Genomic DNA, 26,442 nt, shown 5'->3' on the forward strand with positions numbered 1-26,442 from the left:
TATACTAATATATTCGATGTGCTGAAAGAAATTGCCAATCTAAAATTTTAAATCTAGTGAAAATATCCACTAATAATAAGGGCATAAGACTATTTTCAAACAAACAAAACAAATCTGACAGATCTATAAAAAATTCTAAAGGAGATGCTTCATGCAAAAGATTCTTGATAAAAAGGCAAAAATGCAGAAAGGAATAAAGAGCAAAGAAATGAGTATTGTAAAGAAACACCAACTACATAAAATACGGTCTTGTGAAAATTTAAAAATATAGCTAAGGGGCACATGGGTGGCTCAGTCGGTTAAGCATCTGCCTTCAGCTCAGGTCATGATCCCAGGCTCCTGGGATGGAGCCCACATGAGACTCCCTGCTTGGTGGGGAATCTGCTTCTCTCTCTCCCTCTGTCCCTCCTCCCTGCTCATGCCCTCTCTCTCTCTCTAATAAAGAAAATCTTTAAAAAATAAATAAATAAAAAATAAAAATAAAATATAGCTAAAATGCACAATAACAAAATGTGTTAGCTGGCAGTACAGTAAATAAAGTAACAGTGTTCTAATTTTGTTTATAATTCAGAAGGAAGATAAAGGTATCTCTTAATATCAGTATTTTGCAAATTAAAGATGCTTAAGAATTTCTGGAATAGCCACCGAAGAACAGAACTCAAGTGCATAATTTCCTAAGTAACAAAGAAAAAAAGGAACCATGATGATGAATAAAAATAAATCTAAAAGGAGAGAAACAAACAGAACAAATGGAACAAAAGAAATATAGATTTTAACTCACATCAGTAATTATATTAAATGTAAATAAATGCTCCAGTTAAAGGAGAAAGACTTTTAAGCTGGATCAAAAACAAAAGTCAAACTATATGTTTTTGAAGGAAAAAGACAACGAAAATATTAAAAAGCCATGTAAAATATAAACATACAAAATGGTAAAAGTAAAAGAATAAAGAAGGACTGATGGCATAGTAACAGCAAATTTTTTAAATCTCTGAATCCCTATATTAAAACAAAAGCAAATAGGTAACAGAAAAAAAACAGTATTTGTATCAAAACATAGTGACAAATTATTCCCCACAAACATCGAAATATGGGGGGGGGGGACAAATCACTAAGGCTGCAAAAACTGCAAGGTGTCAGCATCTGTGTAAGAAAATTTTAAAAAGTAACAGGCAGTATTTAACAGTCATAAAAACAGGAGGATTTCCAAATCATTAGTATTCACTAATATTCACTATTGCACTAATATGAAAGCAAGCGAATCTGGAAGGGGTTTTGCCCTTGTGCCATGAGAAGGACTGCAACTGCTAGAGTCCTATGAACACTCAAAACTGACACGCAAGAACTCCATGACAGGGCCCACAGTTAGAAGAAACTTCTGGGAATGGAACCAAAATTGAGCAAGACAGGGACAAGAGAGAGGAAGGGAAAGTTGAGACCAAAGTAGGTTAAGTAACAGACCCAGGAAATCTCAGAAAACTAACTGCCATATTTTTTAACACTACACAAAAGCAACAGAAGAGGGAAGTCTGAGAAATCAGAAAGGCATTCCTGAATTCTGCCCATTGTAAAAGTTCAGGAGGAGAGGATCCTGGGAAGACTGCAGAGTAAGGAGCACCAGGAATTTGTCTCTCCACCTAGAAAACAATTGCACTGGCAGGTTCTGTCTCAAGTAACTATTTTAGAACTCGGTCGAGTCTACTGAGGTTTGCAAATTCCAGGGAAAACTAGAATGACAATTTGTGGTTAATTACAATTTTAGCTCTTAGCACAGTAACAAATACTCATTCCCCACCCCCATTTCTCCCCCATGGCAGCTGTACACAGGCTACCAGGAGCAGCTTGCCCCCAATTTGTGTAGGGTGAGCAAAAAGAACACTTGGCTCCAAATATCAGGGTTCTGTGATCTGATCAGTGATTACTGCTTCTAACCTCAGAGAAGCCAAGAAGCTAAAGTGACTTTCAGGAAATTTAAAGGGCCATTGTCCTATTCTTCTTCCCTTCATTGTTCTGTCTTGCCCCTTTTGGAAGACAGACATTAAAGACTACACATACATTTAAAAGTAAATGCACACTTGGGAAATTAGAAAGTCCCAGCACATGATGAGGGAAAGGTGCAGGCTGAAAAAAAACCCGAGACTTTAAGTTTACACCTTAGGTTGATCCTTGGCACAGAGACAGCCTGCAACAATCAAAAACAAGAAAACTCAGCAAACCTTGGTGAAGGAGAAGAATCTGATTATTAGATTCAAACATCCAGTTTCCAACAAAAAAGTAACAAACATGCAAAGCATCAGGAAAGTATGGCCCATTCAAAGGAAAAAAAAAAAAAATCAACAGAAACTATCCATGGGGAGGAAAGGGAAAAAAAAAAAAAAAAAAGACTTGAGGCCAGATCAACTAGATAAAAACTTTAAAACAATCATCTTAAAGAACTGAAGGAAGGTGTGAAAACAATTTTTTAACAAAATGGAAATATTGCTAAAGAGATGAAAACCTAAAAAGGAATCAAAAAGGACACCTGGATAGCTCAGTCAGTTGAGCATCCAACTCTTGGTTTTGGCTCAGGTCATGATCTCATGGGTCATGGGTTCGAGCCCCACGTGGAGCTCCCCACTCAGTGGGGAGGCTGCTCGATTCTCTCCCTCTGCCCCTCCCCCCACTCTCACACACATTCTCTCTAAAATAAATAAATATCTTTTTAAAAAATAGGGGAAGGAAGGGAAAAATAAAATAAGATAAAAACAGAGAGGGAGGCAAACCATAAGAGATTCTTAATTACAGGAAACAAACTGAGGGTTCCTGGAGGTGAGGTTGGTAGGGGGATGGGGTAACTGGGTGATGCCCATGAAGGAGGGCACTTGATGTAATGAGCACAACTTGATGTAATGTAACTAATGAACCATTAAATTCTCCCCTAAAACTAATAATACACTATATGTTAATGAAACTGAATTTAAATTAAAAAAACTTTTTTTTAAAAGAAAAAGAAAAAAAAATTTTTTAAAGAAAAAGAATTATTAGTTTGTGTTTTGGGGCACACATGTATAAACATGTAATCATGTGACATCAACAACTGAAAGGGGTGGGGATGGAACTGTAAAGAGCAGAGTTTTTGCATGTTATTTAAATTAAGCTGTTATAGGGGTGCCTGGGTGGCTCAGTCGGTTAAGCGTCTGCCTTCAACTCAACGGAGCCCCACATCGGGCTCCCTTCTCAGCAGGAGCCTGCTTCTTCCTCTCCTCCCCTCTTGTGTTCTCTCTCACTATTTCTGTCACTATCTGTCTCTCTCTCCAAATAAATAAATAAAATCTTTAAAAAAAAATAAAATAGGGGTGCCTGGGTGGCTCAGTCGTTAAGTGTCTCCCCTCGGCTCAGGGCGTGATCCCACGGTCCTGGGATTGAGCCCCGCATCAGGCTCCCTGCTCCACTGGGAGCTTGCTTCTTCCTCTCCCACTCCCCCTGCTTGTGTTCCCTCTCTCGCTGTCTCTGTCAGATAAATAAATAAAATCTTTAAAAATAAATAAATAAATAAAAAATAAAATAAAAAATAAACTGTTATAAATTCCAATTAAAGTGTTATAATTTGAAGATGTTAAATGTAATCCTCATAATAACAAAGACAGTGATAGAATATATACAAAAAGAAATAAGAAAGGAATTTAAACATTTCACTCAGTAACAACAAAACAAAAAAAGGCCAGTAATACAGAAAATGAGGAACAGAAAAGCTGTAAGACAATATAAAAAATAGCAAAATGATAGAAATAAGTCCCTACTTATCATCAATTACCTTAAATGTAAATGGATTAAACTCTTGACAGATTGGCCAAATGGATAAAAATATGATCCAACTATATGCTATCTAAAACAGAGTCACTTTAGATCCAAAGACACGGAGTTTGAAAGTCAAAGGATGGTAAAAGATATTCCATGCAAATAAGAGCCAAAAGAGAGCAAGCGTGGCTATATTAACATCAGACAAAACAGACTTCAAATCAAAAAATATTACAAAGGACATTACATATTAATAAAAGGTTCAACACAGCAAGAAGAATTAATAATTATAAAAATGTATACACTTAACAGACCATCAAGGCACATTCAGCAAAAATTTACAGAATTGAAGGAAGAAATCATTCTGTAATAATAGTTGAAGACTTTAATACCCCACTCTCAATAAAAGAACAACCAGACAAAAGATAAGTAATGAAACAGGAACTGAACATAATAAACCAGATCTAACAGATTTATAAAGAACACTCTACCCAACAAAAACACAATACACAGCCTTCTCAAGTGTACATGAGACATTCTCCAGGACAGACCATATGTTAGGCCACAAATTAAGTCACAACAGATTTTAAAAGATAGATCACACAAAGTACATTCTCAGACCACAACAGGATAAAGTTAGAAATCAATAACAGAAGGAAAATGGAGAACTCGAAAATTTGTGATAATTAAACAATACACTCAACCAAACAATGGATCAAAGAAGAAATCACAAGGGAAATTAGAAAATACTTAGAGGGGCACGTGGGTGGCTCAGTCGGTTAAGTGTCTGCCTTCAGCTCAGGTCATGATCCCAGGGTCCTGGGATGGAGCCCTGTATCCAGTTCTGTGCGCAGCATGAAGTCTGTTTGTCCCTCTACCTCAGCCCCTCCCCACCTCCTGCTCGCTGTTTCTCAAACAAATAAAATCTTTAAAAAAACAAAAAACAAAAAAACCAAACACCTGGATTTGAAGACCACCAGGGCTTAACTCTAGGAACTTTAAAAATCAGCAGGCTTAACTCCAGGAGAGCCAGAGGGTGACAAGAAACCTAATCCCTGCCCTTAAAAGAGCCAACATTCTAAATAACTCAGAGACGCAGCACAGAAACAGCAGCTTCTGGGGGCATTCATGAAAAAGGTTTATTGACTAATCTGAGACTATGTACTGGAGGGGCCAAATATTTCTCTGGCAACAAAAGCAATGGCAGGCACCGTTTTTCCTTGCCTCCTACAGCCTAGATAGCAAGATGCTTCTGGGAGCCAGTTCTAACACTCTCCATCTACCTCGCTATCACTGAGTGCCATGCCCCCACATTCTCCTGCAGACCACCCCACCCAACCTGCCCACCTTGGCAGCCATCCCTCCAAAACAGCTCCTGCCCTGCCACACATGGACGGCAACTCTGCCAACACTGTACCACTCCAAAGTAACTCCTGCCCTTGGGAGGAGAGGAAATAACCCCCCACCAGCATGCTCATAGTTCTTGCAGCTGATCCTCTAAGCTGGTTGTGCAGAGAGCAAGTCCTGCCCTTCACTGTGCCTGCAGGTATGGCAGATACTAATTGTAGACAGCTAGCTAGGCTGAGTGATGACCCCACCTACCAGCGAATACACGGGCAGCAGGTGGCCTTCTCAACCTTGCAGGGAGCAAACTGCCCAGTACACCCATATCAGGCAAATCAAGTCACTGCAGTCAGTCAGGCTGGAAGCCAGCCCCAGCCACCAGCACACCCACAACAACAGCAGCTCAGCAACAGAAGAAGGGTGCACTAAGCCTACAAAGGGGACACCCTTGGAGTGCCTGGTTCTGGTGACCAGGGAGGATTGCACTATTGGCACCATAAGATCTCTTCTACACAAGGCCACTACTTTCAAGACCAGGAGTTGACCTACCTAATACTTAGAAACAAATATAGAGAGACAAAATGAGGAAACAGAGAAATATCTCCCAAATGAAAAAACAAGACAAAATCATGGTAAAAAAGATAAATGAAAGAGAGATAAGCAATATGCCTGATAAAAACTTCAAAGGTAATAGTCATTAAGATAATTACTAGACCTGAGAAAAAGAGTGAATGAACTCAGTGAGAATGTCAACAGAAACACTAAATATAAAGTATATTCATAAATATTTTATAAAATATATACATATATAAATAAAATAACCAGTAAGAGCTGAAATTCAATAACAGAAATGAAAAATACACTAGAGGTAATCAGTAGCAGATTAAAAGACACAGAAGAACAGATTAGCAATCTGGAAGACAGAATAATGCAAAGCAACCAAACTGAAGAGCAAAAAGAAAAAAGAATAATAAAAAATGAGAACAGAGAAAGGGAATTCTGCAACATAATCAAGCATAATAACATTCACATAATAGAGATTCCAGAAGGAGAAGAGAGAGAGAAGGGGGCAAAAAACTTACTTGAAGAAATAATAGCTGAAAACTTCCCCAATTTGGGGAGGGAAACAGACACCATGTTCCAGGAAGGGCAGAAAGGCCCTAATGAAGTTAACCCAAGGAGTTCCACCATCAAACACATAATAGGTCAAATAGCAAAAAATGATAGAGAATTTTAAAAACACCGAAAAGAAATAGTTACACACAAGGGAAACCCCATAAGGCTATCGGCTAATTTTTCAGCAAAAACATTACAGGTGCCAACATTCACTTGCTTACACCAGCCCCATCTCCCCATACCACACTTCAGTGGACCCACCCTTCCCAGTCATGCTTGCCTCAGTCCCAGTCTTACAGGCCTCCTCCCAAGAACACCAGCACAAACCTCGCCAGCACCACATCTCCAAATCCATGGGTTTTGTAGGACCTCAGCTGCAGCAGCAGCAGCAATGGCAGGACTCATTTCACAAACAGACTACAATACACTTTGTTAAAACACCCCACTCGGCAGGGGACCAAACACTTCCCACAACAAGCCAAGAGAACCCCTGTAGATAACTGGACTGAAGGAAAAAGCAACCAGGACCCAACAGGAGAGCAAAATCAACACACACAGGAGATACTCCCTGAAGCACTGGGTCCTAGAGAACAGAGGACACTGCACTGCAGGGAACTACAGGGCCTCTTCTTCAAAAGACTATTACCATCAAAAGCAAGAGACATAGCTGACTCCTAATATGTCCCAAATGAAAGAACAGGACCGAACACGAACAAAAGACCCAAGTGAAATGGATATAAGTAATATGCCTGATAGAGAATTTAAAGTAATGAAGATACTCACTGCACTTGAGAAAAGAGTGGAGGACATTAGTGAGGACCTTAACAAAAAGATGAAAAAACAACCAATCAAAGATGAAGAACGCAACAAATCAAATTAGAAATACACTAGATGGAATAGGCTAGAGAAAGCAGAGGAACAAATTAATGACCTGGAAGACCGAGTAAGGGAAACTAACCAAGCTGAGCAAATAGAGGAAAACAAAATATGCAAATTGAGAATACACTCAGGGAACTCAGTGAGTCCATCAAGCATAATAACATTTGCATTATAGGAATCCCAAAAGAAGACCAAGAAAAGGGGGCAGAAATTTATTTGAAAAAACAATAGCTGAAAATTTCCCTAATCTGAGGAAGAAAACGATATCTAAATCCAGAAGGCACTGAGATGCCCAAAAAAATTCAACCCAAGGAGGTCCACATCAAAACACATAGTAATTAAAATGGCAAAGAGTAGTGATAAAAAAAAATTTTAAAGCAACAAAAGAAAAGAAGACACTTACATATAAGACTATCAGCAAATTTTTCAGCAGAAGCTGTGTAGGCCAGAAGAGAGTGCATGATAGAGTCAAAGTGCTAGAAGGGAAAAATCTGCAGCCAAGAATACTCTATCAAGCAAGGCTATCATTCACAAAAGAATGAGAAATAAAGACTTTCTCAAACAAAAAAACTAAAGGAATTCATGACCATTAAACCAGCCCTACAAGAAATATTAAATGGGACTCTCTGAGTGGAAAGGACCATAAATGAGAATATGAAAAGTAAACAATACAAAAGCAGTAAAAAGTATTTCTGTAAAAATCACTCAAGGGATTCATAAAATAGAAGGATGTAAAATATAACACCATATACCTAAAATGTGGAGAGGACAAAAGTAAAGAATGGGTTCAAACTTAAGTGACCACAAACCCAACACAGACTGCTAGATGCAGAAGATGTTACATACAAACATAACAGTAACCACAAATCAGAAACCAGTAATAAATATGCAAAGGATAAAGAGAAAGAAAGCCAAGTATATCACTAAAGAAAGTCAACAAACTGTGAAAGAGAACAAGAGATCAGAGAAAAACTACAAAAACAACCACAAAACAAGTAACAAAATGGCAATAAATACATACCTACCAATAAATATTTTGAATGCAAATGGACTAAATGCTCAAATCAAAACACAAATGGTGACAGAGTGGATTTAAAAAAAAAAAAAAAACAGTACCTATCTGTATGCCGCCTATAAAAGACTCATTTCAGATGTAAAGACACCTGCAGATTGAAAATGAGGGCATGGGGAAACACTTATCATTCAAATGGATGTCAAAAGAAAGCTGGGGTAACTATACTTGTACTGGACAAAATAGATTTTAACATATTTTTTTAAAGATTTTATTTATTTATTTGAGAGAAAGAGCATGAGTGGAGTAAGGGGCAGAGGGAGAAGCAGACTACCAGCCGAGCAGGAAGCCCAATGCAGGGCTCCATCCTGGGACTCTGGGATCATGACCTGAGCTGAAGGAAGACACTTAACTGACTGAGCCACACAGGCGCCCCTGGACAAAATAGACTTTAAAACAAAAACTGTAACAAGACACAAAGGACTATAATATAATAAAGGGAACAATAACAGGATATAACAATTGTAACTATTAATGCATCTAACATGGAAGCACCCAAATACATAAGACAGTTAATAACAAACATAAAGGAAGTAATTGATAGTAATACAATAATAGTAAGGGACTTCAACACCCCACTTATATCAGTGGACAGATCATTCAAACAGAAAATCTATAAGGAAACAGTGCCTTTGAATGACACACTGGACTAGATGAATCTAACAGATATGTTAAGAACATCCCATCCACAAACAGCTGATTACACATTCTTTTCAAGTGCACATGGAACATGATGCAGAACAGATCACATATTAAGCCACAAAACAAGTCTCAACAAATTCAAAAAGATCAAAGTCATATTATGTATCTTCTCTGACCACAACACTAAAAAACTAGAAATCAACTACAAGAAAAAGTCTGGAAAGAGCACAAATACATGGAGGTTAAATAACATGCTACTAAACAATGAATGGGTCAACCAAGAAATCAGAGAAGAAATAAAAATTACATGGAAACAAATGAAAAATGAAAACACAATGGTCCAAAATCTTTGGGAGGCAGCAAAACCATCTCTTCTAAGACAGTTTATAGCAATACGGGCCGATCTCAAGAAGCAAGAAAAATCTCAAACAACCTACATTTACACCTAAAGGAGCTAGAAAAAAACCACTCCCAACAAACAAAAAAACTCCCAACAAACTGAAGTCCAGAACCAGACAGCTTCATAGGGAACTCTACCGAACATTTTAAGAAGAGTTAATACCTATTCTTCTCAAACTTTTCCAAAAAATAGAAGAGGAAAGTAAACTTCCAAATTCATTCTATGAGGCCAGCATTACCCTGATACCAAAACCAGATAAAGACACTACAAAAAAAGAGAGCTACAGGCCAATACCTCCGATGAACATAGATGCAAAAATCCTCAACACAATATTAGCAAACAGAATCTAACAACACATTAAAAAAATCATTCAGCAAAATCAAGTGGGATTTATTCCTGGGATGTAAGTGTGGTTCAATATTCACAAATCAGTGTGATACATTGCATCAACAAGAGAAAGGATAAAAAACATATGTCATTTCAATGGATGAATAAAAGCATTTAACAAAGTACAACATCCATTCATGACAAAAATCTCCAACAACGTAGGTTAGAGGAAAACTACCTCAACATAATAAAGGCTATATATGAAAAATCCATAACTAACATCATACTCAATGGGGGAAAAACTGAGAGCTTTTCCTGTAAGGTCAGGAAGAAGACAAGAATGTCCACTCTCACCACTTTTATTCAACATAGTACTGAAAGTCCTAGCCACAGCAATCAGACAACAAAAAGAAATTAAAAGCATCCAAAATGGTAAGGAAGAATGGTAAGGAAAAAACTTTTACTATTTGCAGATGACATGATACTATCTACAGAAAACTCTAAAGACTCCCCCAGAAAACTACTAGAACTGATAAATGAATTCAGTAGTCACAGGATACAAAATCACTATAGAGAAATCTGTTGTATTTCTATACACTAATAATGAAGCAGCAGAAAGAGAAATTAAGAAAATAATCCCAGGGCACCTGGGTGACTCTGTAGGTTAAGGATCCAACTCTTGATTTCACCTCAAGTCATGATCTCAGGGTGCATCCAGCTCTGCTTGTCTGGGAGTCCACTTGGGATTCTCTCTCCCTCTCCTTCTGCCCCACCATGTGCTCTCTCTCACTCGCACGCATGCTCTCTTTCTCTCTCAAATAAATAAATCTTTATGAAGAAACAATCCCATTTACAATTGCACCAAAAATAATAAAATATCTAAACTTAACCAGGAGGTAAAAGACCTGTACTCTGAAAACTGTAAAAACACTGATGAAAGAAATTTAAAAAACAGAGAAATGGAAAGACATTCCACGCTCATGGATTAGAAGAACAAATATTGTTAAAATGTCTATGCTACCTAAAGCAATCTACACATTTAACACAATCCCTATCAAAACACCAACAGCATTTTTCACAGAGCTGGAACAATCTTGAAATTTGTAAGGAACCACAAAAGAACTTAAATAGCCAAAGCGATCTTGAAAAAGAATAAAACTGGAGGTATCACAATTCTATATTTCAAATTATATTATGAAACTGTAGTAAACAAAACAGTATGGTACTGGCACAAAAACAGACACATAGATCAACAGAACAGAATAGAAAACCCAGAAACAGCGGTACCTAGCTGACTCAGTTGGGAGAGCATGTGACTCTTGATCTCGGGGTCGTGAGTTCAAGCCTGATTTAGGGTGTAGAGATTACTTTAAAAAAAACAAAAAAAAAAAATAAGAAGAAAACCCAGAAATAAGCCCACAATTATATGGTCGCTTAATCTTCAAGAAAGGATACAAGAATATGCAAAGGGAAAGACAGTCTCTTCAATAAATGGTGTTGGGAAAACTGGACAGCTACGTGTAAAAGAATGAAACTGGACTTTCTTACACCATACACAAAAATAAACTCAAAATGTTTAAAGACCAAAATGTAGACCTGAAACCATAAGAATCCTAGAAGAGAGCACAGGCAGTAATTTCTCTGACATTGATGGTAGCAATATCTTTCTAGATAGGTCTCCTGAGGCAAGGGAAATAAAAGCAAATATAAACTATTGGGACTACATCAAAATAAAAAGCTTCTGCACAGCAAAGGAAACAACCAACCAAACTAAAAGGCAACTTACAGAATTGGAGAAGATATCTGCAAATGACCTATCTGATAAAGGGTTAGTATCCAAAACATATGAAGAACTTATACAACCGTATACCAAAAAGTAATCCAATTAAAAATGGGCAGAGGACATAGCAGACATTTCTCGAACAATGACATACAGATGGCCAACAGGCACATGAAAACATGCTCAATATCACTCATCATCAGGAAAATGCAAACCAAAACCACAATGAAATATTATCTCATACCTCTCAGAATGGCTAAAATCAAAACCTCAAACAAGTACTGGCAAGGATGTAGAGAAAAAGGCACCCCTGGGTGCTACTGGTGGGAATGCAAACTGGTACAGCCAATGTGTGAGACGGTATGGAGGTTCCACAAAAAATTAAAAATAGAACTACCCTATGATCCAGTAATCATGCTACTGGGTATTTACCAAAAAATATGAAAACACTAATTCAAAGGAATACATGCACCGTTATGTTTATCGCATATTACATATCCATAGCATATTACATATCCAATAGCATATTACAATACCCAAACTACAGAAGCAGCCCAAGTGTTCACTGACAGATGAATGGAAAAAAAAGATGCAATATATATATCCAATTAAATATTATCCGGCTATAAAACAACATGGGTATAGTGGTATAATGGGTACCCATGGGTAGTGGGTATAATGCTAAGTGAAATAAGTCACTCAGAAATACAAATACCATATGATTTCACTCATGTAGAATTTAAGAAACAAAATAGAGCAAAGGAAAAAGAGACAAACCAAAAAAAACAGACTCTTAACTACAGAGAACAAACAGATGGTTCACAGATGGGAGGTGGGGGGGCCAGGTGAAATAGGTGAAGGGGATTAAAAGTTCACTTATCTTAATAAGCACTGAGTAATATGTAGAACTGCTAAATCACTGTATTGTACACCTGAAACTAAGATAACACTGTATGTTAACTACCCTGGAATTAAAACAAAACAAAACAAAACCCACAATGTGAAACCACAATACACCGATTTAAATGGCTAAGACTATACTGTTTACGAGAACATGAAGGAACTGGAACTCACATACACTGCTTGATGGTCATGTGAAATAGGACAACCACTTTGAAAAACACTTTGGCAGTTTTTAAAAGGTTAACGATACACCTAAGACCCAGCCATTCCATTCGTAGGTATTTACCCAAGAGAAATGAAAGCATATGACCATACATAAACTTGTACATAAAAGTTCTTAAAAGATTTATTTGAATAGCCAGGAACTAGAAACAACTCAATATCCATCAAAGGTGAATGGATACACAAACTAGTATATGCATACAATGGAATACGTCTCAGCAATAAACAGGAATAAAACTTCAAAAAAAAAAAAAAAAGAGTAAACTATTGATATAGGCAAAAACACATATGAATCAGAAAACACTTACGCTGAGTAAAAGAAGCCAAAGATTTACATACTGTATGACTCCATTTATATAGAATTCTAGAAAACAAAAACTAACCTAATCTAAGTAGATCAGTGGTGGCTAGGGGAATGAGAGGCTGGAAAGATGGACCACAAAGGGGAACAAGGGAATTTTTGGGGTGATGGGTATATGCACAATCTTGATTATGTGATGGTTTCACAGGTGTATATGTATGTCAAAACTTATCGAATAGTACACTTTAAATATGTGCAGCTTATTGTATATCACGTATATCTCAATAAAGCTGTTTAAAAAATAAAGCTTTCCTGAAATGAAAAAATATATACATTTGAAATTACATATGGAAAGAGCATGTCACATACTTGAGAACACTGACCCATCCTAATAAAATAACTAGACTTCAAAGAAAAAATTCTTTGGTCATCTAGAAAAAAAGAACAATGACTTAAAAGGGGAAGAAAAATTAGATTATCATCTGGCTTTGATACCAATGTTTTATACGAGAAGAAAAAGAGTAATATATTTAAGAAACTCAAGGAAAAGAAATGTGAACCAAAGATTTTATATCAGCAAAACTGACTTTCAAGTACAAGAACACAAACTTTTATCCACGTACAAGAACTCAGGGAATATTCCTTCCTGAGGAACCTAATAAAGGAGCGTCAGGTAATCAAAATGATGTCTTTAACATCAACACAGGGGCACCTGGGCAGTTCAGTCCATTAAGCATCTGCCTCCGGATCAGGTCATGATCCCGGGGTCCTGGGATCCAGACCCATCTCAGGTGCCCTGCTCAGCGGGAGAGTTTGCTTTTCCTTCTCCCTCTGCCCCTCCCCCTGTTCTTGCTCGCATGCGTGTGCACGCGCTCTCTCTCTCAAATAATAAATAAAATCTTTAGAAAAAACATCAACATAAACACTAGTGGAGAGCATTAAATATACTTGTAGAACTAAGAATAAATGAAGGCTAAAAGAAGAAAAGCAGAATATGTAATAACTGCAGGCTCTGACAATGCAGATATAGTACCACTATTTTTAAAAAGAGGGAAGAATGGGAAGAACGTAAACAAAAAACACAGAGTTTAATGTTTTCAGTGATCATATTAGTGATGATATCAATAATATAACTCTGATACTGTCGTGTATGTAATATGAGATAAAGGAGTAATCATTAATTCTCGAGATTATCATCTCCTATGTTCTCAAGAACCAGTAACCTCAGTATGGAAAAATGGGATTATAGGGGCACCTGGGTGGCTCAGTCAGTTAAACATCTGCCTTCGACTGAGGTCATGATCCCATGGTCCTGGGATCGAGCCCCGCAATGGACTCCTTGCTCAGTGGGGAGCCTGCTCCTACTTCCCCCGTTCCCCCTGCTTGTGCTCTCTCTGCCAAACAATAAAAAAATCTTTAAAAAAAAAAAGAAAGAAAAAGAAAAATGGGGTTATAAATATAATGGAGAAATTAAATAAAAGCTCTATAGTCTCAATTTGTACTGGAAGTATTTATATGAACTCATGAGATACTTAATCTTTAATGTGTGTGTGTCTCTATTTAAATAGACAAATGCAGGTATTCTAGCTCTGTCTACTGAAAAGCCTCAAACAATGACTATGGATCCCTAGCATACAGATTATGACCTTGAAATGCAGTTTCCCTCTGAAAAAAACCAGAGTTTCTTGAAGAAATGGATGATTTGACATTTGGGACAGAACATTCAAACTATCCAATAACAAGCAATCAGACTAGTAAGGGTCAAATCAAAAGAACAGGCTTAAATAGGCTCCCCCCAGAGCAAAGACGAGACAACATGAGCTTCAATAATGATAATGATTACAATAAACTAAAACCCAGCAAATACATTTAAGTTCATGACCTTATACTGACATTAGAGTTTTTAAAAAGAACAGTCTTCAGGAGATAAGGAACCAATTTATTATCTTGAAAATCGGTAAATAAATGGAAGGAATCAAGCATTTATGCTGCCTTTCCTAAAGGAATTGGACAGCTGTGTATCCAAATGATTGATAAGGGACTAGTATGCCAACTAATAAGAAAAAAAAAAACAGGACAGAATTAAAATACCAGTATTTTGCAACCTTAAATGAACAGATACAGGCACAAAGTATCAAAAGTTGCTAAGATCACAAAGAAACATGGGCACCTCCAATGGTCTTGCCAAACACCACTTAGAGAATTGCCAAAGAAACTGAATCTGAGTCTGATCCAGTCCTGGATCCAGCTACCAATGTGCAGGAATTACCCAGGGCAGAACATATTGAACTGTACATGAATTTATCATCAGCAAAATCCAGACCGTTGGATATATAGGTCAAACCCAGATTCTGCATCAGATAAATTATAAGGGAAAGGAAGGAATAGAGAGAAAACCTACAGATTTTTTTTTAAAGATTTATTTATATTTGAGAGAGAGTCTCAAGCAGACTCCAGGCTGAATATGGAGCTGAATGCAGGGCTCAATCTCATGACCCTAAGATCATGACCTGAGCCGAAACCAAGAGTCAGATGCTCAACTGACTGCGCCACCCAGGCGCCCTGAAAACCCAAAGTTATTTTAAAAGAGTTTTTAAGGGGCACCAGGGTGGCTCAGCTGGTTAAGTGCCTGACTCTTGGTTCCAGCTCAGGTCAGTCATGAGATGGAGCTCTGTATAAGGCTCCACTCTCAGTAGGGAATCTGCTTGAAATTCTTTCCTTTTCCCTCCCTCTCTGCCCCTCTTCCCACTCGTTCTCTTTCTCTCAAATAAATAAAATCTTTTTAAAAAGTTCTTAAAAATTTTTTCAATCAGCAAGGCTACACTATAGTGTCTAGAAATATACATTTATGAAAAAAACTCAAACACAAGAAAGCAATTACTACAGAAGTCAGAAGAATGGCTCAAACGGGAGTACAGAAGTAATTGTGATTGACATGGAGGGGCTCTGGCATGGTGAGCACAGTTCTACACCCTGATCTGAGTGGTATCATCTTATTTTAATGACTTATTAAGCTACACATTTGGTACATGTGTTCTTTTCTGTTTGACTTCAAAATAAAAATTCATTTTACAATAAAAAGATTTTACTAAATAACAATAAAAACAAAAGTAACAAAAACACTAATCAAAAGAAAGCTGGTATAGCTCTGTAGCCAGGCTGCCTGGATTTGAATTGTGGATTCTGCCAAATAGCCAGGAAAATCCTAATGACTCTGTGCCTTGATCTCATTACCATAAAATGAGGATAGTAAAAGTACGTAGCTCAAAGGGTTGTTATGGAAATTAGAAGTTAATATAGAAAGAAAATAGAACAGTGTCTGGCTCAGAGCAGGACAGAGCTGGTGATTAGAGTTGGTGACCAGCTATGTGAATTAGGGTAGTTACTTAACTTCTCTGGGCTTCAGTTTCCTCACCTGAGTTTAAAATATCTACCTATTAGGATTATCAGGAGATCAAAAGGATATATATGTATCTATTACAGTATTCAACAAATAATAGGTCTTTTCCATGGTCTCTCAACATTCAGAGAGTTACCTGTCACGTTAGACATACCTCAGTCATAGCACATTCCTCTTGCACTTTTCACCTGGTCATTCAAGTTGATCTCAATGAAATGATCACCCAGTGAGTCTCACGTCCGAAACTGGATCTTCATCTAGATTTCAAAAAGATAAAGAAACCAAAATCTTAAAATGTTCAACTTCCTAGTAAGAATGGTTTTGTGTTATTCCCAGAGCAGACATCTATGGTACTGGTAACCACTCAACCAAAGTGGGAACAACTGACGTAACCGCTGATGGACTCGACACTCATCACCATGTGTCTTCACCCTTCTCTTCTTTCCTCTCCCTGCTTTGTTGAAACATTTAGCTGGCAGTCTAAATCTATCATAACCTATTATCAATTCTGACTTCTGGCTACAAAGATAGAATATTCTCATTTGCAAGGGTACTAAAATGAAGCACTCTCAGACTAATACCACTAAACACAAAAGGCAAAGGCAGGAAGAAAAACTATCTCAATTCCACCTGTGATCAAGCCCTCCTTTATTGAGGTCCACGCTGTGAAATTAGTGCGCTGATAGTAGGCACCAGGCTTTTCCCCCACTATAAGCTGGGGCAGGACACAGATCTGGAACTTTAAGTCACAGGTAGAGACCAAATGTTTTCCAACGCCAAAGAAAATGCTATAGCTTTAATCAGTGCCATAACACACCTGAAGTGAGACTCTGGGAATAGGGGTTGCAGGATACAAGTTGGTTTGTACATGGTATGAAAAGCCAAATGCAGAGAAGCAAAGCATGTTGTATCTTCTGGCACTGTCCAGGTTTCCAAGAGTGCTCTGGTAACTTACTCTTCATAAGTCTGAGGCCCAGTTAACAAGCATCATCCAATAAAATGTAATTATTTTTCAGCACTTTCTTGGGGAAACGCTGGAAATAACAAACCATGGCCTGTAATGATTCTCAACTGAGACACATCAAAATCTGTAATTAGCTATCTCAAAAGCACGTATTTCACATTACTGCAATAAATGGAACATGCAATGCTTTCAAAGTCTCTCCTGTCAATGAAATACAAAAGCTCTACTCCAAAAACATGCCAGCATGCTGCTCAATTTTCTTAAGAAGTAAGGAAATAGGAGTTAGGATTGGATGTTATCTCCACCCAATCACTTTGCCCCAGGAGAGGATACACAAAGGGCCAGAACACGTCACTCCCCCTCTGAGGCAGAAGCCACAGACAAAAAAACCCCAGTCACACTACATCAAAAACTAATGATGTACTATACGGTGGCAAACTAAACGTAATAAAACAAAACAAAACAAAAACCCCAGTCAGCCACCTCTTCCTCAAGGTGTGGCGGGGGAGGCAGGAGTCTACTTGGCAATACAAAAACTAAAAAACTCATGCAGAGGATTGGAACCAAAGTAGGTAATGCCTGCACAATGCTTAATATTATGATGCTTAGAAAATAAGTGGCAGTAGAAACCCTTTCCGTGTGGTCTCTAAGCGCCAGATCTCAGCCTTCTGACATTTCCACCTCACTGATGTTCCTCACAGAGTCAATCTAGGCTCCGCAGAAAGTCGTCAGCAGGCCTCCGAATCCGGAACGCGCCTGAGGAACCGTTGGAAGGGCTACTCGCCTTCTCCTTCGCGTATCCATCCCCCTTTTGCTCCGGGTCTTCTCCAGCCAAGCAACCTTCTCAGACACCCTGCCGCTGAAAAGCGAAGAGGGTCAGCTCTGTCGACCTTCGCACACGGAGGAATCGCCCGGAACTTCGCCGCAAGCCAGTCCGCGCCGGGTGTTCTAAGCCCTACACTCACGGCCTCACTGAACCTTCTGAACCCCCACCTACCCAGAATTACCAGCCGCATGCCACTGAAGAAGAAACGCGGGCGCTGAGACTACAGGAGCAGATGGCAAAGGCCGGGGAGCCAGGTCTCGAACCTGGTTGGTCCGGGGCCGCAACCCTTACTCTGGGAGTTTTAACTGGCGCGCTCTCTGGGCGCCCCGACAAGTCGGTCTGACCATTCGCCCGTTCCAGGTCAGGCCGGTCCCGGGGATGCTTCACGAAGGGGAAACCCCAGGGCCACTCACCTTCCTCAGCCGCGGCCTCCCCCCAGCAGCGCGCCCCGCCCGGCCCCGCTCAGCCCCTCTGGCTCCGCCTCCGCGACCGTTACCGCGCCGTGGGAGGCCGGCCTAGCGAGCTGGAGCGCGGCGAGAAGGCCCGCCTCGGCTCCGCCTCCGAACGCGGAGGCTGTTTTCTCCTGCCGCCGCGGGGGCGGGGCGGAGGGGCCTAGGTCGGCCCCGCGTCCGGTTGGCTCCGCTGCTGGGGGCGGGACTTATAGTAACGCCGACGAGAAGGAGCCGCGTTTGCGGTCTGCGCCTGCGCACTGCCATTGCACCGTCAACAAGCTCTGGCCTAGCAGGTGCTGTTAGCAGCCACCTGGAAACTCATTTACTGGGAAGACCGCAGAGATATCTATTTGAGGCCGTTGGTGGAAATGAGGCCCCGGCAATGTAGCCACCGCACACTGCCCTCCACACAATATACTCAAGCTGTGACTTTGAGCCCTTCTAGTCCTGTAGTCAGCCTGTTCTCTAGGTTCCAGACCTTGCTGAGCACAGCAGCACCTAGCATTTGGAGGACCCCAGTATGTTTGTTGTTGACATTCTACCCTTCCGTTCAGCATTTTCAAATCCCCACGAAGGGTCAGGCCCTACATGAGGCTCCAGAAATGCAGAGGTGGCTGACTGGAGATGCTCAAAGTCTAGTTAGGGAGATGACTATACGTTCTGAAATTAAGATACAGTGTGATAGGCATAATCAGAGAAGTTTGCGCAGGGCGCAGAAGGGAAAGAGAAGAATTACCTAAATGGGCCACTTTAGTCTTCCTAGACCTGTGGGACTCAACCCTGGCTGCATATTAGAATCACTTGGGGAGCTGTGAAAACTTCGTGCTCAAGCCCCAGACCACTTAAATCAGAATCTCCAGTGTGGGACCCAGGTGTTAATAGTTTGTCAGTAGTGTCTCTCCCCCTTCCCCCTCCCCAGGTGATTCCAACGTGCAGCCAAGCTCACGAACTGCAAACTTAGAGGAATACTTGAATGATTCTAAATGGTAGGAGTTCCCCAGCAATACAGGGAGGAAAGATATTTAGAGAAAACTTCATGTGCAAATTAACTTCAAAGCATATTATTATAATGCCTAGATCACAAGTGCTCAGTAAACCTTATTGTTATTTTTTGTCATTAAACCTGGGCCCCTTTGGTACAGCTCATATCTGTCCTCCCCTAAAACCTAACGCCCAAAGCCTTTACAAATACAATGGAACTTACTGAGGGCTTCCTGACCAAACTGAGTAATATGTTGCATCCCTGGAGAGGCAGAATACGAAGGCCTTAGGAGCTGTGCTAAGGACCTGGGACTTTATCCAGGGTGTGATGGGAAACCATAGACAAGTTTTCAAAAGAAGTAATAAAATGGAAAGGTTTTTGTTTGGGTGTCTTCAAGCCTAATTTTCATGCATCTTGATAATACAGATAAAAACCGTAAAAATAGCTCTACCATGTACAAATATGATCACTGCTTTTTTTTCCCCACAAAAGAAAATCACCTCAATATTTTATTTCTCAGCTTAATAAATTCAGAACCTACAAACAGGGTCCCTGCCCACCACTTTCAAAATCTCATGGGGAGTTAAGTGATCCAAAATTCCTAGCAGAAAATACAACTTCCACACACCTGAAGGGAAGACCTGAAGTCTCATTGGCCCACTCTTGTCGCTGCATCTTATAGCCACATGGTGTCGCTGTTTGACGACCTGTATTTTCCAGGTCAGTGGTTGTGCAGGTCCTGTAAGGGCCAACAACGATCTCCAACAGAGGGCATGATGTGTCTCACAAGAAGTCTCAGGGTCACAGCTTTTCAGATACAATACTTCCAGGCCCATATTAGGCCTTCTTCCCAGGCAGCTGGGGTTACTGTGAGTTTGATCTCTGAGTCTGCCCCATGCAAATATGTTCTCAACCCTGCCCTCAAACCCTTTCCTTACCTGGTTATTCACATTAGCAATAGTTGATAGACAGATTTTCATTTTCAACCCTCAAAACACAGAGTCCAACTGCTTGCCTTTTCCAAGACGATAGGGTGACTTGCCCACTCTTCTGACTGTAGCTGCACTGAGCCAGGAAGTCAAATATCACACGTCAGCTGGAATCATTTTGGCTGCAGATAATAGAAAAACTGACTCAAACTCTCTTCTTAAGCAATAAGTAAACTTATTATCTCACACAACAGAAAGTCTACAGGCAAAACAGACTTTAAGGTTGGTGAACTCAATGGTTCAACAACTTATCAAGGACCCAATCTTTTAGTCTCTCCGCTCTGCTGTAAACATGGTAGGTTTCAAATTCATACTAAAGTGATTTTCCAGATGTCTACCAGGAGCAATCAGGACCATATACTTTCTTTTCCATCTAAAATCCTTCCTTCTGGTTTTGTTTTTGTTTTTGTTTTTTTTTTTTGGCCAATTAGGTCACACAGGCATATACTCCACCTCCCAATCAGTAACTGCCTAGCAAATGTGAAGAGGACTTAAGCTTGGATTCCAGAAGGGAAAAGGGGTTACCATAATTGGAATTGGCAATGGGGTGGGTGCTCCTTGAGTCACATAAGTTGCAAGGGGGAGGTATGGCTACTTGAGTAAAACTGGAGTCCTGTAAGGGCCAGGAGGACCATGGATGTTAGATGTAGGATTACCGGTATCCTTTACAGTCTTCAAAGCACAAGAAGGCTGATTACCCTCTATTTCCTAACAAGGGAACCTCCTCCTCCTCACTCCTGGATTTTGTGTGTATCAAGTGGAGGGGAGGAAGTTCTACAGTACTGTCCTCCAAAGAAGGTCCCTTCTTATGGACCATCAAGGCCTTTTTGGCACCTCTCTTTGCTAGAGAAGTAAAAAGACCTCACACAAGTTCAGTCTTTGACTCAGCATCCTGCTGCATTGATCCCGAGTTTTCTTTTCTTTTCTAATTTTATTTTTAAGTAATCTCTACACCAAACATGGGGCTTGAACTCACAACCCCGAGATCAAGAGTTACATGCTCTACTGACTGAGCCAGCCAGGCACCCTGATCTTGAGTCTTCAATGACCCACTGGGATGCTAATGGTTCTAAACACTCTTTTAACATTCATTTACAAAAATGTATTAAGAGACTGTTATGTACCATCAAACTAGATGCTGTGTTTACAGTGGTGAGTAAACCAGGTGAGATTCCTGCCCTCATGGTACTTATGAAAAAAACCCACAAATACGCATTAACTATGATAAGTGCTATGAAGAGAAGGAAGAGAACAGGGGTATGTGGAGGAGGCTCTCTCAGGAAGTGACATTTAAGCTGAGATCCAAAGCCTGTCTTCATTTCAGCTTACTGCTCTCCTCTGTGCTTTGTCTTCCCAGTATAAATTATAGCCTTCATTAGCATTAAAACAGATCTTTTCATATCTAAACTTCTAAACTGATTCTCAAATTTTCTCCTAGGCATAGACTATTAAGTTTCTCCCCATAACAAGGAGTATACCAAATTTGAATGGCATTTGGTGATGAATTCTTGAAGATTCTTCAAGATTTAGAATCCTTAATTAATCCTTAATTACACTAATACATTTGTTTCTGCCTCCCCTATGAGAATGTGAACTCTGGGGACATGGATCATATCTACTGTTTTCCAGGACCTAGCACTGTCCCTGGCACATAGTAGATGCTCAATACAGTGTGGAGTGGCACTGCTGAATTTGAGTCAGACTTAGGTGCATTCACCTCCAGTAGCCATTTTCCAGTATGAAAGACCACAAGCAAATAGGTCAAACAGATTAATAACATGAGGTACTTGGCTCAGTCGGTTAAGCATCTGCCTTCAGCTCAGGTCATGATCCCAGAGTCCTGGGATCAAGCCCCACATGGAGCTCCCCTGCTCGGTGGGGAGTCTGCTCCTCCCCCCTGCTCATGCTCTCTCTCTCTCTCTCTCAAATAAATAAATCTTTAAAAAAGATTAATAACAAATGCTCAAGAATCAATGCAGATTAACAATAGTTATATTAATTAAACCTGTATAATGTGTCAAGTTCTGGGCTACACACTTCTTTTTAACTTCTTGACTCTTCACAACAACCTTAACATAAGTACTGTTATTACCTTCATTCTACAATGATCAAATTAGAAAATAGACATTTAAAAAAAAATGGGCTCCTGGGTGGCTCAGTTGGTTAAGCATCTGCCTTTGGTTCAGGTCGTGATCTCAGGGTCCTGGGATCGAGCCCCACGTCGGCTCTCTGCTCAGCAGGGAGTCTGCTTCTCCCTTTCTCTCTGTGTTCACTCTCTCTCTCTCCCAAAAATAAATAAAAATTCTGGGGAAAAAAAAAAAAAAGACTTGCTAAGTTTACACAGCCAGTATGTGGCAGAGCCAGGATCTGAAACCCGCATTCAGGCTCCAAAGCCTATTTCATTAAGCACTTGACCATACCACTTCTCTTGACGGGCATCTGCTCCACCATAAGATTGGTATATGCATTTATTCCAATTTGCAGTTATTTCATCTGTCTGTGTATTAGTCATCTACTAATGCATAACAAATTATCCCTAAAACTAGAAGCTTAAAACAAACATTTAATATCTTCACATGTCTGTAGATCAGGAATACAGGACTGGCTCAGCTGGATGGTCTGGACAGAATCTTCCATGAGGTTGCAGTCAACCTGTTAGCCACGGTTAGTCATTTCGAAGTTCAACTGGGGCTGACGGATTCACTTCCAAACTCACTCATGTGGTTATTGGCAGGGCTCAGTTTGTTCCTTAGCAAGCAGTCCTATCCACAGGCTACCTGAGTATCCTCCACAACATACAGCCTCCCACAGAGGGAGTGATCCGAGAGAGTGTGTGAGCACCTAAGAAAGAAGAAGTCTTTTTTTATAACCTCATCCAGGAGGTGACATATCATCACTTCCGCTATATGCTATTAATGATATAGACCAACTACGGTAAAAAGTAAGAGAGGACTACACAAGGATGTGAATACCAGGAAGTGGGGATCCTTGGGAACCATTCTGGAGGCAACTTACTACAATCTGTTTGCTCATTTTTTGTGAGTGCCTCCTCCACTAGAATGTAAACTTCATTAGTGGGGAAAACCGTCAGTGCTGCTCATTGTTATAGTCTCCCCTCAGTGCTTGCCACAGAACAGACTGTCAATAAATACTGAATAAATGTAATGATGACGATGATAGGAACTCCGAAGAATGAGCTCCCTAATGAAACATGAGAGACTATGGACTATGAGAAACAAACTGAGGGCCTCAGAGGGGAGGGGGGTGGGGGAATGGGATAGACTGGTGATGGGTAGTAAGGAGGGCACGTATTGCATGGTGCACTGGGTGTTATACGCAACTAATGAATCATCGAGCCTTACATCGGAAACCGGGGATGTACTGTATGGTGACTAACATAATATAATAAAAAATCATTATAAACAAAACAAAAAAAAAAAGAAAAAGAAAGAGCTCCCTAGAACAATCCTGTCTTACTCTCGCACAGATTTCCAGTTGCCATTCGTGGCAGCATAAATAAATAAATAATAAACAAATAAATATTTAAGATTTTATTTTTAAGTAATCTGTACACCCAACATGAGGCTCATACTCACAGCCCTGAGATCAAGACTTGAACGCTCCACCGACTGAGCCAGCCAGGCACAGCTCAAATAACTTTTTAAAAGCAAGACCTTATCATGTCCAAGTACATTTATTCATAATTTCTTTTTTCTTTTTCTGCTAAAGAAGCCCATAATTTTTATTTCATTGCCAGTTCTCCAAGAAGTGAAATCTCAAAAGAGATGAAGAAAATTTTTGAGCTGAACCCAAAGCTATGAGGCGGGGTTTAGAGAGGAGGTTACCTAATGGCGAATGCCTACTCAGCACAATCAGGAGCACCAGCAGAGCCAGGAGCAAGTTGGGGGAACTGAGTCCTAGATTCTTGCATCGGATAGGACCCCGGAAGCATGTTAAAGTGGTTCCAGGTCAGTGACTCTCCCTTGCTCCCAGATATAATTATCTCAAAACAAAGTTTTTAAAAAATCACCAATAGACCAGGGCGTCTGGGTGGCAGTCAGTTAAGCAGCTGGTTCTTGATTTTGGCTCAGGTCATGATCTCCGGGTCCTGGGATACAGCCCCAGTGGGGCTCCACGCTCAGCAGAGAGTCTAATTGAGGATTCTCTCCCTTCCTCTCCCTCTGCCACTCCCCCCACTCATACTCTATTTCTCTAAAATAAATAAATCTTTTTTTAAAAAATCACCAAAGACCTACACTAAAAGAAGTTCTAAGTATGTACTTTACAAAGAAGAAAAGTGATCAAAGAAGACAAGTCTGAGATGCAAGGATTGTTGAGAAAAAATTATAAACATGTAGATAAATCTAAGCAAACATTGTACAGTTCAGTATAATGATCATGAAGGCCAATGTGTGGGCTGAGAAAAAGGACAGACTCAAATGAAACTTGATTACAAGGTGGAAGGGAACAGCCATCGGGGTTAGAGTATTCCAAGGTCCTTGCATTGCCTAGAAGGAGGAGTGGGATGTTTAGGCTCTGTTAAGTGTGCGATGTAAAATTTTAAGGGTAGCCACTCTAAGAACAGGAATAGAGTCAATGGCTTTCAAACCAGTAGACAGAAAAAAATGGAATATGAAAACAAAAATTCAGGCTACTTTTAAGAATGAGAGAAAGGAAAACAAAAAGCAGAGCAAAGGTGGGACAAATAGAAAGCAAAAGGTAAAACAGTAGAGACAAGCTAAATACACTAGTAATAATAAACTGACAGTATATAATTCAAAGTGGGATAGTGCAAAACATCTTTCTTCATTATTATTTTTTAAATAAATTTATATCCCCTCCACTCACTTCTTCCCCCCTCCACCCAACCTCTGGTGACCACCAATCTGTTCTCTGTGAGTTTGTTTTTGGTCTTGTTTTTAGATTCCACCTATAAAAGACCTATTTGTCATTCTCTGACTTATTTCAACTTAGCACAGTGTCCTTGAGGTCCATCCATGTTGTCACAAATGGCAGAATTTCCTTCTTTTTTATGGCTGAGTCATAGTGTGTGTGTGTGATAAATACCCAGAAGTGGAATTGCTGAATCATATGGTAGTTCAATTTTTATTTTTTTTTTAGAGGGGCAGGGAGGGGTAGAGGGAAAGAGAGAATCTTAAGCAGGCTCCACACCCAGCGCAGAGCCCAACATGGGGCTCGATCTCACGGCCCTGAGATCATAATCTGAGCCAAAACCGACTGAGCCACCCAAGCACTCCTATTTTTAATATTTTTGAGGAACCTCCACACTGTTTACCATAGTAGCTGCACCAAATTACATTTCTACCAACAGTGCACAAGGGTTCCCTTTTCTCCACATCCTTGCCAACACTTGTTATTTCTTATTGATAACAGCCATTCTAACGGGCATGAGCTATTCGTGTATATAACTATAGAAAATGGACTCAGAAGGAAACACCAAATTCATGTTCATATCGGCCTTGGGGGAAGAGAAGCAAGTAATGGTGTTGGACTTGCAAATGCAATAGGGTTTTTATATGCAATGTTTTCTTCCACTGAAGTTTTTCAATGAGCCAATATTTAATGATGGTCAGTCAGTTCTAGGTAGCAGGAATATGGGTATTAATTTCTACACTTTTTAAATTTCTCTAAATAAACATGATTTATGTTTGATTTTATGCTACAAATTTTTACCAAGTCTTAACCAACTGGAACATGTGTCTGTACTGCCTTCCTTTGGCTCTTCGCTGTAATTAAAGGTGTATCTACAGACCCCACTCTCCACATGACTCAACCTACATTCTCCTGAAACTGTCAAGCTTCTCTTGTTTGAAGTTCTACAAAATCACCTTGTTTCACTGCTTCTCCACTTTCCATGTTTGTGCAGGTAGAGCCACAGCGCCCTTGGGCTGAGGGAAAGATGTCTCAGCAGCAGCAGGCGACTGTGGGTACTGGTACTGGTTCCGACACACAATCCTCTGAGGCCAGAACTCTGGGTCGTGGGCTTCTTTCTAAAGCACTGGTGCCTCTTCCTTTAAACGTATTACTGGTACTCAGGCTAGACCA

The 26,442-nt window shown here is 39.9% G+C and overlaps 1 protein-coding gene across 11 annotated transcripts in view; it reads right to left on the bottom strand.

Moving 5' to 3' along the window:
• The window catches only part of CEP70 (centrosomal protein 70), a 90,666-nt gene that overhangs the window by 61,509 nt on the left and 2,715 nt on the right, over positions 1–26,442 (bottom strand). For 5 of the 11 annotated variants that reach the window (XM_087870230.1, XM_087870228.1, XM_045791856.2 and 2 more), the window contains exons 1-2: positions 18,367–18,512; positions 16,318–16,420 (exon numbers count right to left, since the gene is read on the bottom strand). The gene's annotated coding sequence lies outside the window, so the exon portion shown is untranslated. The other 6 variants (XM_087870229.1, XM_087870224.1, XM_087870226.1 and 3 more) reach the window with 4 other exon arrangements.

This window comes from Ursus americanus, chromosome 20, assembly GCF_024610735.1.
Source record: "Ursus americanus isolate L20-20 chromosome 20, mUrsAme1.1.p, whole genome shotgun sequence".
Classification (NCBI taxonomy): domain Eukaryota; kingdom Metazoa; phylum Chordata; class Mammalia; order Carnivora; family Ursidae; genus Ursus; species Ursus americanus.